This window comes from Corvus hawaiiensis, chromosome 2, assembly GCF_020740725.1.
Source record: "Corvus hawaiiensis isolate bCorHaw1 chromosome 2, bCorHaw1.pri.cur, whole genome shotgun sequence".
NCBI lineage: Eukaryota > Metazoa > Chordata > Aves > Passeriformes > Corvidae > Corvus > Corvus hawaiiensis.
Window position 1 is genome coordinate 116,420,470 of NC_063214.1, and position 20,725 is coordinate 116,441,194.

Consider the following 20,725-nt stretch of genomic DNA (forward strand, 5'->3'; position numbering starts at 1 on the left):
GAGTCTAGACAAAATTTATAACTTGGTTCATGAAATAGAAGTCCTGCACCGTAAGTGGAAAAGAATGTTTTGGGCTTGATAAGGTAAGCACATGTTTTTGTGTGGATGGCCTGCTTATCCATCACTTGTAAATTCAACCAATAATATTTTCCATGTGACTTTATATTCCAGGAAACTGGTTCAGGATGATTCATTCCATTTACTTGTGTAGTTTTACACTGGCATTACATAATACCAGGGTGCTACTGCACAAGTTAGCAGCTGACTTCTGAGCAGAGTTTAATAATGATTTCATGTGCAAAGAGCCACTCTAGAGCCAGCCAAAACAAACTGGAAGCAACTCGTTGTCTCAGAATTAGAGTTAAATCCCTAACTGATCTGGGTCTACATTGCCTGAAGGCACTAGATCTTTTTCTATCAAACACTCACAATTGAGATTAGCAGCATGAGATGGCTTTTTTGATGTAAAAGACAGACACTAGTAAGGGATTTTCTAGGAAAGGTTTCTTATTCTGGGCTGTTTTTCCTGCTGCCATGAATATCAGAGCTAATCTCTCCATAAATGATGCAAGTGGCTTTTTTCAGAATTCAGAAATTTGAGAAGAATCTGGAGCAGGGTTGAGATGGAGCTGCTGTCTGCGAGCTGTAATGAAGTAATGGTGTCAGCCCAAGGTGTGACTCTACAGGCTGGCAGTGACCTCATGAGAGATTCATCTCCTTTAACTGCAGATGTATCCAAGAATAATATTTCACCCAGACTGGTTTCTTTTGAGTGAACCTGTGTCTATGGTAGTTGGGAAAAAATTCCTTGAATGAGAAAACCTAGCTCACTCTTAACATCTTGCATAAATTTTGACTATCTTTAAATTTATATATTGGAAATGTTTATTATTGGAGATGTTTGCACCTAGTCCTTTCCTGCTCTTCTATTGAAAATTGAAATGCAATAATTAACAATTTGCCATGTATAAGGGAAAAATATGAAGTCCCTCATAAAAACTGAATTTTGGGTTTTACCTCCAGCTCCCCTGTTTATCTTGTTTTTGAGTATCTTAAAGGAGAGAATTAAAACATGATAGACAGAAACACTCCAGATCTCAGACCACCATCTGCACCCTTAACTCACTGCTGGTTTTTTGCCTTTTCCCTTTTCTTGCCTTCTGTTACCATTACTTGCCAGATCTGGGATCTTACTGTCCCTTTCCCCTCCTAGCCAGACTCCAAGCAGGAACACAGAGCGTGGATCAGTGTCTGAATACTTCCTCACAGCTCAGCAGCCTTGCTGGCTCCCATGCATGGAGATGTTTGGATTTCCCAGCAGTTTAGTGCTGTGATTTTTCACATTTGTCTTTCAGGCAGTTCCTCATCTCAGGCCTAATGTGCCCAGCCGGGCATGGAGCTGAGGACAGGCACACCAGGAGATGAGCAGGGAGCCTGTTGCCTGTGAGAGAAAGCCTTCGAGGCTTTGTTCTCCAGGGCTCTGGGTACTGGGGAGATGCTCTAAAAATCCAACACCAACAAGTTCGAGGGTGCTGCCCTGTCCCTACACCCAGCTGCCTGAGGCTGGTAGGCAGCAGTGTGGCTTTTGAATACTGGAAAGAAACACCAACACAGAAATTGCTTGATAACAAGCAGAAACTCACAGGAATTAACCGAGAAATAAAAAGCTCCAGACATTTTTGTCACACGCATCTAGCTTGCTTCCTAATTCCCGTCAGTCTGTTTTTTTCTCCCACAAAGTCATAGTTTCTGGCATACTCTGCAGTCTGATGGTGCTACAATGACTTTTTTTTAAGGACATCTTCCTTTGGAATATTTGTGCGTGTGGTTTCTTTGTTCTGTGAGCAGAATATGCCTGCCAGCGAGACAGAATCTCATTTAGTTACAAAATACACTGATTCTCTTAATGAAGTTGTGGATCTGCTCTGCAGATGAGGGTCTCCTTCCTCAGCTTCTCTCGATAGGACAATTATGGTTTGTTTAAAATGTACAAAAATTCTCTGCGGCACCAACTCCTTCAGTTTTTTTGCAGGTTTTGTTGAATATATATATTATTATGCACAAACTGGCCCTGCATTCCGTCCTGAGAGAAGAGCTTTAGTTTTTTTGGGGGATGTTTTAGTCTTCATTTATCCCATTACTATTCTGCAGGGGTTTGCTTGAGCAGTCAGAATTGAGTTGTGTCACTTGAGCATGCATTTTAAATTAAGATGGGGTCATCCACTTCTGTGTTTGATAATCATCAGTTGCTCGAAGCGTACAAGGAGATGTGCTCAGACAGGTAGGCTTGAGCTCTCTGGTGATGGAAACTGCACAAATCTTAGGACTTATTAGGCCATGCAATTAAACACTTGTTCATTTTTGTTTATGCCCTGTAGGAGTATTTTTTATGCAGTATGGCTCTTCTTATAAAGACAAATCTGACAATCATTAACAGAGGCATTTATCCTTGCTTTCTCACATGAATTCAGCTCGTCTTCCTGAGTTTCACCTTAAAAAAAGTTTAAACTACTTAATTGCTTTTGCTGCTCATTCTGGCCACACCAGTAACTTCTTACCATTGTACAGGTATTCCATCAGGCATTTACAAAGCTAAAGGTGCTCTGGCGTAGCAGAACTTCCCATCTTGTAACATCCATGCCACATATTTATCCCATCAGCTTGAAAATCTAGCTCTCTTTCAATGTATTTTTAATAGAATTAGAGCTGATGTTGTTTTCATCCTGAGCAGGAGTGCCTATAGGACCCAGACGAGACTGGCAGAGAGCTGAGCTAAGCACAGGGTTTACATAATATGTCAATTCCCTGCCCTCAACAGCTTGTGAGCCAAATAAACAGGACCAAGAGGAGGAGGAAAGAAGAGAGGTGAAGTGACAGGTCAAGGTCATGCAGCAGAAGGCTGAGAGAGCAGTGGGACCAGAACAGAGGTTTCCTGAGCCCTAGGATAGCTCCTGTTGCACTAAGTGGGGGGTATTTTATGAAGAGCATCCACAGGCTGTGAGGATTCAATTATTTTTTTGTTGCCTTCCCTCTGCTGCCCTTACATGTGACCGGCAGCAGCTGTGGTGCTGCCTATTGCCAAAGTAGTAAATAGAGTCTTTTATCCCCACTGAAAGGAGAGTGAATGATGTAATTTGGCTTCCCTTCGCCCCTGCTGACTGCCAAGACATTATTTCTGTATCAGTGCACATGGCCATTTGGCACCAAACAGGACCCCTCTCTTTGTGGCAGCGGAGGCAGGATGTTAATTCTTTTTGATGTACCAGTAACGAATCTGGAGCCGTGCAGCCGCGTTTCTTTCAGGAGACAACTGACTCCCAGTGGTCCCGAACAAAAGGGGAGTGTGGGCTCCTTTCACGGCATGTGGAGAGCCCGAGGAGGTAACCACACACCTCCTCCAGGGCAGCCTGCTGACCACTGTTCAATTTTGTTGTGTGCTTTCAGTTTCAATGGGATAGTGAGGCTGTTTGTGTTGCTTATTGGGGTGGTTCTGCTCCACAGCACCTCCGCATTAACTCATTAAACTTCTTTGTTCTACAGCCTATAAATTTAAGTGGTATCCCCTTTAAAGGCTGGAAGAAGGATTCAGATACTGTGTAACATAGGAAGTCATATGGCACCCACAAGGCTGTATTTCTGCCTAGTCTGCCTCTGTCTTCCAACCATATGAAAATATTCTTACTCCAGTGGCTTTACATCAGGTCATTAACTTTGGTTTATTGCCTGTGAAGACAGTTCTGTGAATTTTCCTTCTGGATTTTTGTGAACAGGAACAATTTGCTGGGAAGGGAGGGGAAGGAGAGCGGTTGCCTTCTGATGCCAGTCCAGATTTATGTGTTTGGCTTGTCTAAGACATGGAATTAGTCTGTTTCCTCTTTCTCCTGCACCTCAACATTGAATGAGGTGAGGGTATCAGATAATCTCTTTTTTCTCTCTTAGGAAAACATAAGAAAGTACTGGACAAAAGAATGCCAACAAAGCTCCTAAAACCAGCAGGCAAGTGGTGGTGATTGCCTTTTTCATCCTGTGTCTGCTTCTGCTAGGAAAGAAAGAGGTTGCTTTCATTCAAGTAGGAGACACCTAGCGAAGTAACAGTCTGCAGTATCAGGATGAAAAACCAAAAAAAGAGCACTATTCTGTCTCAGTTTGAGCTGGCTAAAAGAGTACTTGCATAGTGTCCACCACAACACACTTGGAAATTCACAGAGTGAGACAACAAGCTGGTCCAGAGCCTCTTCCCAGCCCTATTCCTCTAACCAGGAGAGAATCATCAAGGCATGATTTTTAACTGCACATTAATTATAAGCTTGACAGTTCTCTTTCATTTTTACTGCGTTTTCAGCTTACCTAAGTTGCCAGAGGCAGCTCACATGTCTGCTCACAGGAGTGCTGTGAATGAATGGTTCAAGGTTTTCATGGCCTCTGTGAGCCGACAGAGGCTCATTCCTTCCTTTGCTGTTTGGCAGTCAGAGCAGAGAGACAGATGGACACGCCTGCATTTGTAGCATCCAGACTCTCCAGTAGTTATGTTCATTGCTCCACACTCAAGGGTACATCCAGTGGATACTTGAGCATCCAGAAGTGACTCTGGAACTGGAGAGCAGGGGTAGCTGAGAGGGCCCAGTTTCAGTCTTTGCATGTGGGTGATACTGCTCAAAAATGTCTGGGGCTGGTGTCCAGGGGCAGCCCAGACACCAAAATGGACTCTTTGGTGTATGACTGCCCTTTTTCTCAGCCTGCCAGGGTATTGCTCCTGGTCTCACCACTCCCTCTTCACTACACCAGTGCCATGGGACTAAACTGCAGAGGTGCAGGTGAGCAGCACAGAGAGCAGTGCAGCAGAGCCCCAGCCTTTTCTTGTGCTGCAGGATGAAACCTATTTGGGCAGAAGGCTGGATTTGTCCCTTCACGCTCAGAGAGAAACACAGTTTCCCACTTTTCTCCCCACTTGCCCACCCCTGCCCCCAAATCCCTTGGCTGCACCATCTATATCCATTTCTCACACGAGTCTTTTATTCCCTGAGAGGTTTCTCTTGCATTCTCCTGCTTCCACTGAGAAAATGCTTCTTTAAAGAATTTTTCTCACGAGAAGAAGTGTTTGGCTAGTAGACAAGTGTGTGTGTTGATTTTTCCAGTAGTAGGATCACTGCAGCCAGTCAGGGCCAATCTGATACAGGAGGGATCGAACTCAGACTCCCTGATTCCACCTTGGAAAAAGTGCTTAGCTCACAGTGAGTGGAGAGTTTTGCCACTTAGAGGTGAAGCTGCTCCCTCTGAGAAAAGGAACAGAGTTCAGGGGACAGCCCCAGAGGACCTGGCTTTTGCTTCTGCTGTTTCCAAGGGAAGGAGAAGGAGTGCTGCAGATGTGAGGGGCTGTCCCATCATGTTTTGCTGCCACCCTGGCCATTAATATCCTCTTTGGGAGTAGTCTGGCCATTAATTGTAAAAATTGGTGATGGTACTGATGCCTTCAGCCACTGCCTGCTTTTTGGGTGCCTATAGCTCAGTATATGTGGGAGGCAAAACAGAGGAGGAAATGGTGTTCCCAGAGCCTGCTCCCTGCTTCCATCAGAATTGCTCTTGGCCAGTGTGGCACTACCAGCTTGTCAAGTGCCCATCTCCGGCTGCATGGGCACAGAGCTCAGCAATTCAGCCTCTCACTGGCCTCTCATTCCTGACTGTCAGCTGCTTCAGCTCTGTGTCTCTGGCTGTACCCCTGTCTCACAGGGTTGCCCGTGGTAATCACTCAGCCAAGCTTCCTGCTGACTTGCCCAAATAGGTTTTTATCCTGTCAAAAATGCATGGATACTCCGTTAATTTAATAATTCGCTGAGGCAGGATCTTGTGCAATATCATTCATAACAGCTGTTTTCCTTAACTACCTTTGCTGCACAGTGAGACCTGGGAGTGACAACAGTGGATCTAAACCCTGCCTTTGTTAGAAATGAAGGCCAAACTCAACCAACACTTGTGCTAGATTCAGCAATGGCATTAATGGCAAAAGCCAGAGGCCATGGAAAACCAACTCAAACTTTCATTGAGGAAAATACTGGATTTTGGTTTGGGAGCAAATGCAAGTTTTGGAAGAGAAAGGATGAGCTGGTCCAAACATCACACCTACAGGATAGTCCTCAGCCTCTGAACTTCATTTGGCACTGCTTAAAATGACAGATAATCCCGTGACAGGTCTGGACACTCCTGAAATATGGACTCAAGGGGGAAGATTCACATCTGCAATCCAGAACTGGAGCCAGACATAACTTGTGGAGCAGAGCCTTTTCCTGTACAGGAAGGTTTAGATGCACTTCTCCCTGAGTTACCTCTCATGCTGAGGCAGTGAGTAATAGTTGACTTTTGTTTTCAAGACATAACTCACTCTCCCTGCTAGTGCTTCTGTGGAAGAGACACACAGGGACCCATTCTGAGCCCTGCCTGCTTCTGTGTTTGGGGCAGAAAACAAGATTCAGAGGGTCTGCTCTGTCCTCTCTGCCAAAGACAGGATGTCCTCAGCCACTTGGTAAATGAGGAAGACTTTCCTCTCTGGTCTGTGTGTGTGTGTTCTCAATATCTTAGCTCTAAACCCCTCCACAGTTTATAGGAAGAATTCAAACCTCTTATCTTCAGGGCTGGCCACATGGCTGTATCTTCACTAACATCCTACAAAGTCCCATAGCCCTGTGGATGCTCTTAAGCTGGAGCTTTGTTTCCAACGTCTCTGCCACAGTCAGAGATGGTTGTAAGTACATCAGCATGGCACTGTAACAAATGATACAATTATTCCTGCATACAGCACTGTTTCAAAGACACTTATTTTATCAGCCAGTGCATTTCGGTGGAATTTATTACCACTCTCCTGTTATTCATTTACTTCTCTTCTTTTCATTGCAATAAAACTGAACAGAGGGGGGAAAATCTGGATGTCAGTTCAAAATGTTTTAGTAAATAATTCACAGTAACGTAAGGAGAAATTGCTTTCTGTTGACTGCAGCTCATGCAGGGCACTGCATGCAGCTCAGCCCGGATAAACACGGTCAGCTCTGGATACACAAATTTAAAGTCTGTCTCTCTTCTGTTTCAACCCTGTCTGATGTTATATAGGCTACACGAAATCTAGTGCCAGGTATTGACCCAGAGTGGGGTAATGGATGGTGCAGCTGGCTGAGGTAAACAGAGGGTGGTTATTGTTTTCATCTCAACCCCTTTCCTTCTTCACTGCTTTTGTGACCAAGAAAAAGAAAACAGAGAAGTGAAATGTGAAACCTTCCAGTTGCCTACATCTGTTAACCAATTTATTTTTTTAAGGTAGAGGAAATGGGAGGGTAGAAAAGGTGAAGGTAGGAGTATGTCTTAATCTAGGGGAGAGCCAGGTCAGCAAATAAATGTAATCATTTTTAGAGTTAGTGCGATCTGTGTCAGTCACGTTAACCTGTTGAACCAATGACCCGTGGCTCCCACCTGGAGTGTGGCTGCAAATAATAGTTCTAACAATGCCCAGGACTGCAGATGGAGCACAGACTTCCTGAGGCTGCAAACAGTGTTTGAAAACTATCCGAATTATGGAAACAAAAACCAACCAAACAAATGGGAAAACAGCAACCCCTGTCTCTGCAGCTGGCTGACAGAACATTAATTCAGATACCATTCAAAACATTAATATTTACTTAGTTTCCAAATCTGAGCTGAAGCAGACAGGCTACAGTTTCTGGATTTAGTATTGTAACTTATGCTTTTTAAAGTTGCTTTTAATCTTTTTGATCCATGGCAGGGTAAAGTATCAGGGTGTGTCAGAGCTGGCAGCTCTGCAATGGATAATCTGGCTTGTATAAGCATTGTCTTGGATTACCGAATGGGCCAGGGAGAAAAAGGTGTTGGCTAAGAGGGGCTCAGCCTATTAAGTACATGTAATGGTCTGCTGAATACAGTGGTTGCACAATGATGAGAGGAGGAGGAGTTGGAAGGAATCTTTCTGCTTCTATTCCATACTTCTTAAATGATAAGGGCACAAATTTTCATGCTGCACCATGCAGGCTCTGCGTTTATTATTGTTTAGATAGCCGGCCTTGCAAAATAAGGCTCATGAGTGTGGATGATTTGAAAATAATGACTCTGACATTATATGACCTTTAGGTACATTGACAGCCACTCCAGACTACGTGGCATTTTCTGAATAAAAGAATTTTTATTTTTTCTGGGGAAGTCTGTTGATGGAAGAGTTTTAAATGTAATAAAGCCAGAGTTATAGTCAAAGCGACAGCCCTTGTTGTGGAACACGCTGTAGGGGATAGGAGATGATTTCTGTGCATGATAATGCATTTGCTTTTAAATGCCATCACTAGATTGATAATTATAGAATTCTTCATATTGAGCCTGGCAGGGTGTCAAAGCTGAATCTTACCAGTCTGTAAGAGTGAGAGATAGAAAATATGCTGTGAACCAGAAGAGTTCAGTCACTTCATGAGCGCAGCTGCTAAATGTTTAAGATGTTACAGGAGAGAGACTTTAGTCTTTTCAGAGTCAGCGTAAACCTGATGCTTTATTCACACTCAGAGCATTGGCAGGAAGGCTTTTAGGAGCTCTTTGTTGCAATCAATCCGTAAGTGACCACCACACAAAGCCTGTCTTCTCCCAGTTTGGTTAGGTATGTGGCAATTGGTTTAATTCCTTGTATCCAGCTTCTACTGCTGCCATTTTTAGAGGCACAGGGATGCTTGAAAATACTTTCCTTTCACTTTCAAAAACCAGAGAAATAACAGTGAGGAGGACAAAACATCTGGAGCATCATGAAGACATTCAGTATCTGTAGCAGGCAGAGGATGGGGAAGAGGAGGGATTCTCCTGGTCATGTTCAACTACCAACTTCCTTAATCAACTTATTCTGAATAAAATAGTAGGTGGAAATTTTAAGAACTCCATGACCTATGGAGTGATAAATGAAACAAACAAAAAAAAGGGGCATGAATTAATGATTGGATTTTGTGCATTGGATACACTGAAAATCATGGTTGCAATTGCCCAGACACAATCAATGTCACCAGCACAGCTCCCTTTGCTGATTACAAACCCTCAGTGTATTTGCTGCTCTGTACCACTCTCCCCAGGCAATGTAGTTGAAGTCTTGTGAATGCTGCTGGTGAGGAGTGGGATTTTTTAAGTGCCTTGGTGATTTAAATATGCCAGTGTTGACTCACAGTGAGATATCTGCTTTTAAGCAGGTAAAAAGGAAATTAATCAAAAATAAAAGCTCTTTTTGGGTGGACAATCTGTCTGTGAATGCTTAGATAAATATGATTAATAGTTTCTGTAAGAAAAAAGAGGGGGATGCTATTAAAGATATAAATATGTTTTATCTGGCCTTTCAAATACAGTATTTTGATATTCTTTCATTTCAGGATGTCAAGTTTGGGGTTTTTTTCTTAAAAATTGTCCCGATTATTTAAAGGAGCTCTAAGCACTAATCACAGCTCAGCACTTCCTTATGTATCAAATAAAACATTTCCACATCTACCTGAAATTTTCTTTCTCATTCCCCACCCACGGTGTCTCCGACTGGTAACTAAACCGAAAATGCATTATTCATCCAGACCTTTTCAAAATTCCATCTGTGGTCATCCAAAGACCCTGAAAAAGACAGAATACACTGTGAGGGTATGCTGAGGATCTTCCTTCCCACTCTGGTGAGGAGATTGTGCTCACAATGTGAAAAGCCAGATGCTCATGTGTAAGTCTCTGGCTGTGGGGACAATGAGCACCAGAAGGAGAAGGTGGCAGCTTGCCTGAGCCTTCTCAAGAGCTGCTGAGAGCCAGCAATGAAAAAATATGTATGCACCCCTCATTTCTCAGCAGCAAAAAAACAGCCCAAGAGGAATCGAGGGAGAAGAACCAAAAATTCAGCAGAAAAAGGATGAGAAGGATGACAAATAGAGAAAAAAGGCACATCCTCCACAGTAAGCAGAAGTAAGGCAACAGAAAACAGTCTGTTGGCACTGCGTGCCAGTGCACAAAGCTGGAACATGAATGGCAGGGAGCCTGGGAGTTGTATCTGCAGCATGAGGTGTCACATGAGGGCAAAGCCGGACGGCCAGGGTGGAAAATCTGCCTTACTGGCAAAGACCAATTCCTTCCAAGAATACTTCTATTGTGGGACAAGCTCCTTCACAGCCTGTGCAGGGTTGCAGAAAATGTTTGGGGAAGGTATGAAGACAGAATGCAACAAACAGACAAGAACACTGTTGTATTTCCGTGCTCAGAGGCACGTTCATTCCTTTGTGCTGCCACATTAACGGAGTGTTTGCTGATAAAGAAAACGCCCTCGCTGTGCACTGCTTCTATTTCTAGTTAAATAAGTTAAAAATTCTTCTCTTAGGAAGATCCCTCTGTGTTGCGCAGGTGTGTGGGAAATTCGGAGCTTTTTAATGACACTACATCTTATTTTAGTTAGAGAAGTCTGAAGGAAAATTTCTAAATTCAAACAGAGAACTTAAAAAATGACATGATTTTCAAGAGCTTTGAATTCTAGAGGTATGCAAATAACTTTTTTTCAATTCCTTGGCAAGTGTAAAACATCATCTCCAGCTGATGATATTTTTAGCAAATATAATTTTTTGGGGGGTGAAAATGAAACCAGCAATTTTGCAGTCAAAACCTGTTACGAAACTCCAATAAAAATGTGCATTTCTTTCCAAATGAGAAGCTGCGCATAATATGAAAAGTAAAATGTTTTGTTTTTAAAATATTAAAATGGACCTTGTTGTGGAGTGCAATATCTATTGAAACTGAGATGAATGAACAAACATTTCCGTGTCCCAGAATCCGCATTTTTTTCATGGAAATGAAATTTCAAGTATTAGCTTTGCCAAGTTCCTTTCAGCTTCCAGTGGATGGGACTGATAGATGTTTATTAAAGCAAGCTAATTATTTGTGTACATAAATATGGAATTTGCAATATAATATCAGTTTATAGTTTTGTAGTGATTTCTAAACATGAATTATAGAAGACCAGTGGTGCTGTAGCTTCTTATTTAAGCTGCAAGAGCTCTACAGGTACACCAGGTAAGGAAATATAGCAGATTAAAGACATTACAGGTTTTAATTATGGCAAGTTTGCTTACTGACATCATCACAATTACATCAATAACTTATCGAAGTAGTTCAGTTTATGTGGCTCAGCTTTCCTCAAATAAAACAGCTGTTGATCTGATGAAGCACTGAACTGCTCAGTTTCTCTTGGTTCTCTTATTCTTATTATTCACCTTCCTATAACACTTGCTTGATTTTGCAGGCAGTGTTATTTTCATACATCAGTCTCTTTCACAAAGCAAAATGTAAAAAACCTGACACATTTTCCCTGGCACTTCTTCTCCCACTCTCACTTTTCTTTTTTTAATTGATAGATGTCTTCTAAATTGCTAAATCAGGAGTACAGACTGCCATCTTTCTCTGCTGGTAGGATGTGTGGAGCTGAGCTGTCTCCGCCAAGGACACCATCAGATAAGATGGTCTGTGAGGGACCAAAACCTTGTTTCAAAGCCACTTGTGACTGATTGTTGCGTCCTCTGGTATCTAATTTGTCATAAGGTCTGACTGAAGTTTATCCCTACAGCTGAAGGTTTCATACCATCTGCTCCTTCAATTCTTCCCCTGTTTCTCTCAATCTCTGATGCCTTACAATGAGCTCTAACGTGCTGGTTTTAAACACACTCACTCCCATGGCAGTGCTACGAGAGTTTGACTCTTTATCAGCCCTTCTTTCTTCATAGTTCTGGAAGAAACACTTTTTTTCCCAAACTTTTATATCTATGTTAAATTTGGTTGAAATCATCCGATATTTAAAAACAAAAAATAGTTTGGCATAGGAAACAATCTGAGCGCCAGATACACATTCCTATAGACATTCACATCCAAACATATGTGGCATGAAACAAAGATAACGCATCTCAGAGGCACCACATTCTGTATAAGTCAACACTTCTGGAGATACTGAACATCTGTGTGAACACTGACAAATTTTAAGTTTCCTAGGTCTTAGTAGTTTCCTTATGGTAAGTTCACTGTGATGCAGGCAAGTGTTAAAAGAAATGAAGTCAATGACTCTGTGATGAACCCTTTGATAAAGCACACTTGAAAGTTCCCTCCCCAAAATTACGTGAAGATATTAAGTAGTGAGGTAGAAGGGTCAAGTTCATCTCATGGACTGATACCTGATTAAAAGACAGGAAATTAATCTGAGTATAAAAGCCCAGTTATCACAGCAGAGAAAATGCTGCAAGAGGTGACCACTGAGATCTGTGCTGGAGCTTGTGATCTCCAGTGTATTAGTAAATGATCTGGAAAGAGGAACAAAGAGGAAAAGTGAAGCCTTTGCTGAGGAGTAATAAAAACTAAAATTGACTGTGAAGGCTTGCAGGAGGATCCTGAGTGATGGGCAATAAAACAGCAGGTGAAATTATCTTTCGATCCGCTGAAAACCTGATGCACATGGAGAAAAATAACCCCACCTATACATAAAGAATGACAAGTCCCACAGGAGATGCTACTATTCAAGGAATAGATATTCAGATCAGTGTAAGTTGCTCTGTGAATATGGTTCCCTGTTCCAGGGCAGTCCTGCAGAGTGCCACAAGTTTTTAGCAAAGAAAGAGAAAAGAAGGAAAAACAGGAAAAAACCCCAAGCATGAAAGGAAAGCAAAGCATATCTGTAAGTCAGCAAGAAAAGCAGTGATGCATCTAAATTTTACAGGTCCAGTCTTGTCTTCTCTAGTACCAGAAAGTAACCAACAAAAGTACTGCTGTTATGGAATAGTTTCTGTACAATGAGGAACTAAATAGACTAGTTATTTTCTGTAAAGAAAAAAAGATGAGATACATAGTGATTTCAAAACATATAGGTGATGATGAAAAGAGAAATTATTTCTTGTACCACAAAAGGAGTGGCTTTCAAATTAAACTGTCAAACTAAGGTATGAAAGGAAAGAAGAGGCAGAGTTTTCCATACAGTGCATAATTAAACAGAAGAGCTTACTGCCACAGGGTGTTGCGGAAGCCAAGAGTAAAAATTAACAAAGCAATTAGACAAGCTCACAGATGAAAACTCCATCCCTGGTTGCTAAACATCAAGATGCTAATCCACTTCAGGCCTAAAAAGTCCCTGTTCCACATTTGTGATGCTCTGGTATTTTGTTCTCAAGCTGTTGTTGGTGCTTGACATCAGACATGGGATTCAGGGATAGACGGACTTCTGGTTTGGCCTGAGAACCTCCCTTACGGTCTTAACTGCAACTCAGAGGAACAGGAGGTGAGATAATAAAGGTCACTTTTTATATAGCCATGAGAAGTGGAACTAGGACTCAAAAAATCTTATTTTCTTTACCCACTGACATGCAGCTTTTTTTTCCCCTCTATTTCACTATTCTGCAAGACCTGCTCTCATTCTTCATAGCTTGTAGACTGCAGTTAAATACCTCCAGGGTAGTCTGAAAGTATTTGGATGGAAGCCTGGCCTTTGAGAAATATGTATGAGTATAAACAGATCAAACAGAATTTATCACAGCCTTGTGCATCACTTCTGAATTTTGGTAGACATCTCAGGAGACAATCATCTGGTGCAACAGGGAAAGAACTGCTAATAGTTCTCCGAGGCCACTGAAAATGTAAAATTCCTCCTAATCCTCTAGGGAATTGATTGGAAAGTATGCAGTTAAGAAAATGTTCTTGGAACTCTGGAAACAATTTTCTTTATACTGGGTTGCCTAAGAACTAGAATGGAGTTGAAAGTTTCAAGAGTTTTGAAGACAGAGATAATAATTGACATTTCTCTAGAAGATGATCATACCATTAATGCTGTGAGTGGCTTCAAATAGGAAGATATCTGAAAAAGCTGGAGCAAAGAATCTTATTGAAAATAAGCTACTTCCTAATAAAGGAAATAAAAGGCACAGGAGGCTCAGGCCAAGGCTGCAAATCAATGAATCTGTGATCCAAGTGCAGATTTTAGTCAGGGGGAGTAAACCTATGCAGAGGAAAGTGCATGTGGACTCTGGAGTCCACTGAGGGTACTTTTAAACTTAATTATAGCCTAAATACAATTTTTCATTGGGAAATAAAAAGGCTTTTAGAATGTCAAGCCTCCTTGCTGGTGCTCTCACTAGTGCCAGGGGATATTGTGACGATATGGAAGAGACGATAGCCACTGTATGCTAATTATTTCATATTCAATTGCAACCAATATGGTGCATAGTGTAATTCAGGAAAGAATTTTAAAGGAAAAAAAAATATAGTCAAACAAAAGATATTTGTAGAGGGGTTATTCAGTTTAGTGCAACAGGCTACTGAACTTCATCTGCTTTTCATTTCCTAGAGCGGTGCAATGCCCTCCTCAGAAGGAGGAAAATCAGAGAAAAAACTGTTTCACACAGTGGAGGGTGTGAGAGGCAGAAGGGGAGGAAGCAGGAGGCAGGTTTTGTGGGAAAGACACTGGAGACTCCGTGGCCACACATTTCCTGTGTGTCACTTAGGCATGATTGGGGATAGATTTTTAAATGCAATAGTAAGGAGCATAAATGGTCACTGAGTAATTTGAGAAATCAGGCAGTGGAAATGCCCTTGTGCCTCAACCCTTATATTAAGTGCCCCAGTTAGACTTTCCAGTGTCAGTCGTTCTGAGTGTGATGTGCCTGAAATACCCAGGCAAAGGAGTCTGAAGCAGAGCCACATCCATGAGCGAAGGAGTCACAGGACAACCCTGGCTTTGTGGAACTGAATTAGACCATTCCCCATTGAGCTAAATTATGCAACTGCCTGAGTATGGACCATTCCTTAAAATATGTTTACAGAGAAGTGGGAGGATGTATCTAAGGGTTGTTTACCTTTTCAGGGTGAATTTTGTGATGTTATCAGGGTTTTTTTTTGAAGAGATGTTTATGTGTAGGATGCATACACAGAGAAAGCCTTAGACAGTTGCCACTGAGTTATAAACAGATGATATCATGCAGAGCATTCAAGGTGAATCACACAGAGTTTTAAGATAAGGCAGTCAACCTGTGTGGATTAGGTCTGGTATCAAAACAAGCCAGGGACCTTCCCAGTGGTGATGGGGATCTCAGCCTCATCCCCAGGTTCCCATTACGGTTCATTAGGGTTAGGGTTGGGTTCAGAGCACCACAGCTCCAGGGACACTGGGGCTGAAAAAGGCATTTTAAGGAGAGCATGGGCCACGTGTGGTGCTGGGGACCTCAGCATTAGGATTAGGGTGAGGGCCAGAAAAAAAGACAGCACAGTCAGACTGGGTGTAGTTCATGTATAGGTGCAGGAATTCTCTGACATCATGTTTCACAGGGCTCACATCCATGCAACAAAACATCTTTGGTCCATCTGCGTTATTAATGGAGAATCTGTAGCTTCCCCTATATGAGGCAGATGTGGTGAGAGTGTGGTGCTACTCTAGCAATTAAAAGGGACATATCCCAGGAGCTTAGAGCTGATACAGCCCTCTCAAACTCATTTTTCCCCCTGACTACTTTTGTTGCATGGCTGAATGGAGGGGTCACGGCCGTGGCATTTGTGTCCCCTGGAGACCTTGGTCTCCATCAGCAGCTGGCACAGGTTGCTCCAACTTCTGCCATGGGACTGGACCAGCACACAAAGAGCTGAGGTCAGGCCTTTTTTGCCCTTTGGGGCTGGGCTGTGCTGGTGCTCAGCCACAGCTGGGAATCTGGGTCATGGTGTCTTGCTCCAGATGCAGCGCAGGACTGTGCCTATTGAGGAGAGGTTAATCTCTGTGTATGATTATGTCTGCAGATTGTGTCAAAAGTTCATGTCTAATAATAGCCTGTCGCCAACAGATGTTCCAGGAATTAATCAGCCTTCAAGTGTTTGGTTGCGACTTGATTTCTCTGAGTATAAATTAAATGACATGCAAGGGTAGCTGGTTTAGACCAGGAAGTGGGTAGCCATGGAGCAATTCCCTGTGACTTCACCACACAAATCAGGCATGGAAAACCACTCATCGGATCATCTGTTCCCTCTTAGCTACCTTTGAAAAACTGTCTACTAAAAACATTACCTAGAGTCTTGCTCAGCCTGTGCATTAATTTGCATTTAGTGTGATGCATTTTTAATCTAAATTAATTCCAGTTACTCACCTTTACCACCGGCATCTTTGACAATGGATTAAAAGCATCATTAATCTTTAAAAAGGAGCAGTCAATGAGATCATCTAAGAAACATACAAATGAATTTAGGTTTCTGACTGTCCTAAAAGTTCCCCCTCAGCAACATCTCCATTCTCTAAAAGTTTCCAGCAGTAATTGATTTTGCAATACACCTCAGAGCACATCAATTTTGTGCTATTTGTTGTAAATGCTGAAGCTGATACCTTACCCACATTGGCAATTTCCCTCCTTTTAAACCAGCCTTGGGAGTTTCCACTGAACTTGGCTCTGGCAACAGACTTGAGGAGCTCTTTCTGTTCCTACCAGGGAGAACACACAGTGACTCAGAGATTTGCAACTGCTTCTCCTCACAAGACCTTGGCCAGGCTCATACTTCATTGTTCAGTGGGGCCCACAGCTCAGGCAGCCCCAGGCTCCGATGAACTGGACAAAGCTCGTGGTAGCCCTGACTGTCCCTTGGCAGCCCCCCAGGGCTTCCCCACCTGCCCACGGCCCTGGAGTCCAGGTCAGCACCCAGGGATACTGCAGCAGGGCTGGTCTCCATCTCCCCAAGCCCTGCCCAGCTGAGCCATGCCCACCCATGAGCTCACATCCCAGCCTAGCCTTGGTCCTGCCCTCACCCAGGGAGGTGCCCAATGTCTCTGGCTTTGGCTGGTTGAGAATGGGATAGATCTGCTGTCCCTGTCATAGGGATCCCCCAGTGCTCCCATTCCCAGGGAGCTGCCAGCCTGGCTGCACCCTCATGATGGTTGGAAATGTCAGAACGAGCTGGGCTGGTTTTGGCTGGGCTGCAGATAATTTTCTTCCCAGTGGCTGGTATGGGGCAGTGTTTTGGATTTGTGCTGAAGACAGTGATGATAATATAGGGATGTTTTTGTTATTGCTGAGCAGGGCTTACACAGAGCCAAGGCCTTTCCTGCTTGTCCTACTGCCACACTGGTGTGGCATGTACACATGGTGTGCATGGGAGGTTGGGAGGAGACACAGCCAGGATGGGTGACCCAAACTGGCCAAAGGGATATTCCAGACCATGTGACATCCCGGATCAGTGTATAAAGTTGGGGGAGGAAAGAGGGCACGTTTGGAGTGATGGTGTTTGTCTGCCCAAGTCACTGATACACGTGATGGAGCCCTGCTCTCCTGGAGGTGGCCAAACACCTGCCCAGCCATGGGAAGCAGTGAATGAATTGCTTGTTTTGCTTTGCTTGTCTGCAAGGCTTTTGCTTTCCCTATTAAACTGTCTTTATCTCAGCCCATGAGTTCTCTGTCTTCTACCTTTCTGATTCCCTCCCTGATCCTGCTGGTGGGGGATTGAGAGAGGCTGTCTGGGGTTTGGCTGGGGTGAAACCACCACACAGAGCCAAGGAAGGCCCTCAGATGATGCCAGTCCTGTGTTCCAGTGCCTGGACAGCTGTGCCAGACCCTGCAATAAGAAGATTTATGCTTTGCCACATGCCAGGAACCCCAGGAGAGGCCCGCTGGCCTCGAAGTGTGTCTGTAATTCCTTTCCTGCCGTGATAATTTTCTCATTAGCCCTTGGCAGGAGATTGTGAGCATTTCCCTGAGCCACATTTGCAAAGCAGGGGCCTGGTGTGTCCCTGATGGGGCAGGGCCCCATCCCAGTACCCGTCCCAGTGTCCCCCTGGAGCTCTGCCACCCCTGATACAGCACGTGCTGCTGAGAGGGGAAGGGGCAGTGCTCGAGGGGGGACAGGCAGATGCTGTGCTCTGGCAGGATGGATGGCAGGTCTGCTCCCTCTGAGTCCGACCTCAGATAAATCCTCATCAGGGATGTATGGCCAGGCTCCTCCGTTGCCAGGGTATAATACATTACATTCTTAACGGAGGAAAAAAGTTAATTACTTTCCAGATGCGTTAGGGGAGTAGCTGTGAGTGCTTTCCTGTTCATCTTTTATTTATTATATATTACCTAACTGTTTAAAAATTTATTGTTGTGATGACTGTAATTGTTTGGGTTACAACAGACCATGCTTACTGTATGGTTTATTTTCAGAGCCTCTACAATATACCTTGCAAGACAGGAAACTGGGAGCCTGAATGTCACTTTGTGAGCAAGAAAAATGCTTCCCTCTGCCTCGTGAATGTTTAGGGCCAGACTCATTCCTCGAACTTCATTTTTGTATTGCTGTGTTATGAATTTCTGGCCAGAGCACTTAAGGGTGCTGATTTCCAAAGCCAGAGAGGAATCAATATTTTCCTCTTTACAGGAAAACTGTCACATAAAGAAATTACTAAATATCTGTGTGTAGTGGTCCAGCCAGGTGCTCTCTCCACAGGCATACTGGCATTTTTCTCTGCTGTTGAGAAATGCCTACCTTATGTCCTATTCAATATTATAATTATTTCTAATAATTCCCTTAAAGTTAAATCATCTGGAGTCAGGTTCCCTTTTTCTTACATCCATTGGCACCCTCTATTCCATAAGACAATTAATGTCCACATGCAAATAAGAGGATTTATTTATATTTTGAGTAAAACCAACCCTTAAAAAAGCCATAAAAACCCCTGGAAGACGTGACCCACTAACATAAATCTCATTTGTTCTGTTTGTGACTTTTTCTGTATCTCAGTTTAAGCCCATTTATAACTTGATATATTTTTTTAAACTTTATTAATTTTTTCTCTTCTTCGTTTTCATGCATTTTAGTAGCAGAGTTCTTAAAGCCTCAGAATATCCCCAAATAGAAAAAAAAAAAGATTCCTTAAAATAAAATCTGCTTCATCACTGTCTTGTCATCCAGCCTACGAGACAGTATTTCCACTGACTTCTCTAAGCTGTGGATAAGGCCCCATATGTCTTAATTACAGAGCTTAGCATAAGCTCTTTGCACAGAGAGCAGCTTTGTCACTGTGCTGTTCTGTGCTTCATTATCTATGGGAGGCTGGTGCCTGGAAAACAGTTTTGACAAGGGCATCACTGGTCATGTAGCAACAGACAATCCTGGCCCAAAGACTTTGCAAGCTGTGCAGGGAAGATGAACAAAATGTGGTGGAGGAAGGAGACCCCTGTACAAGGAAAGGACTTTGTTCAGGGTTGCATCAGTGATTTGGAATAGAGCTGCTGTGCTCCAGAAAACCAAAAATGATGAGATCACTCCATTTTGAGAGGAAGCCAAGTCTTTACTGAGTTTCTGTGACCATGTGGACTCCTTTCCTAGTATCTTCTCTGAACGCTGTTTTGCAAAGCATCTCCAAGTCTGACCCAGGTTGCTGAATCCTGTCTTTAACCATTTCTATTGGTGTTGGAACTTTTTGCAATTGTTTGCTGGCCAGTGAGGACCAAAGATTGCCATTGCATCGTATTTCATCTTTGGGGTGAGGTTGTGTTGGGCCTCCGTGCCAGTCCTGTGACACCATCTCTTTCAAACCCAGTGCTGAGGACAGCAGAGTCTTTTTGAACCTGGAAGCCTCAGCTGCTTCATGTCAGCCTGCCAACATTCCAGGGATGTCTTTGGTTGTTTCAATGCCAGCATGTTCTTGCTGGGCATTAACAGGAATTTGAATTCTTCCTGCCACTTCAGATAAGGCTGTATTACTCTCATGTGTCACAGTGGCTGTAGAGCAATCACCCTTTTTAAAAGCTAACATTTTATGAGTGCAGGTTGCTGGTTTGCCAGTTAACTCACAACCCCTTGAACTTTTTTCTCTCTTATTCTCATTTTTTGACCAGTCTTCATGACTGTTAGGATTTACCATTCTCAGAGTTAGAGACATCTTTTTCCCCACAGCTTCAAAAAGCAATAACTAGAGCAGGGGAATCAAGCAGTGCTGATTTCTCTTGATCCTTTCCCCAGGAGTCCCTCATGTGCAGAAGAATTTTTCAGGGCTAAGTGTCCTTTTCTCAGCAACCTATCCAGGAAGCCTGAGCCAGATGGTTCACAATAATGTTTATTCTTTCAGTAAGCAGCACTTCATTAGTGCATGTAACCTGAGGTTGCCTTAGGCATCAGCTCATTGTAGTCCCTCAATATGTAGTCCCTCCCAGATATGAGAACTGACTGGGAGAAGAAGTCTTTGAGAGCAACCCTGAGGAGAAGGACTTGGGGGTTCTCGTGGGTGAGAAGCTGGACATGAGCCAAGAGTGTGAATTCACATCCCAGAAGGCCAAATGTGTTCTGGGCTGCATCAACAGCAGTGTGGGCAGCAGGTGAGGAAGGGGATTCTGTCCCTCTGCTCTGCCTGCATTAGACCCTACCTTCAGCACTGCCTCCAGCTCTGGGTGCTCAGCAGAAGAAAGACATGGATCTGTTGGAGTGGGTCCAGAGGAGTCCAGGAAGATGACCAGAGGTCTAGAGAACCTCTCCCATGAAGACAGGCTGAGAGAGCTGGGGTTTTTCAGCCTGAAGAAAAGGCTTCAGGGAGACCTCTGCAGCCTTTCAGCACCTTAAAGGGGCTTATAAAAAGGAGGGAGAGGGACTTTTTATATGGGCAGTTAGTGACAGGACAAGGGAAAATGATTTTAACCGTGAAGAAGGCAGGTTTAGATTAGATGTTAGGATGAAATTTTTTACTCAGAAGGTGGTGAAGTACTGTAGCAGG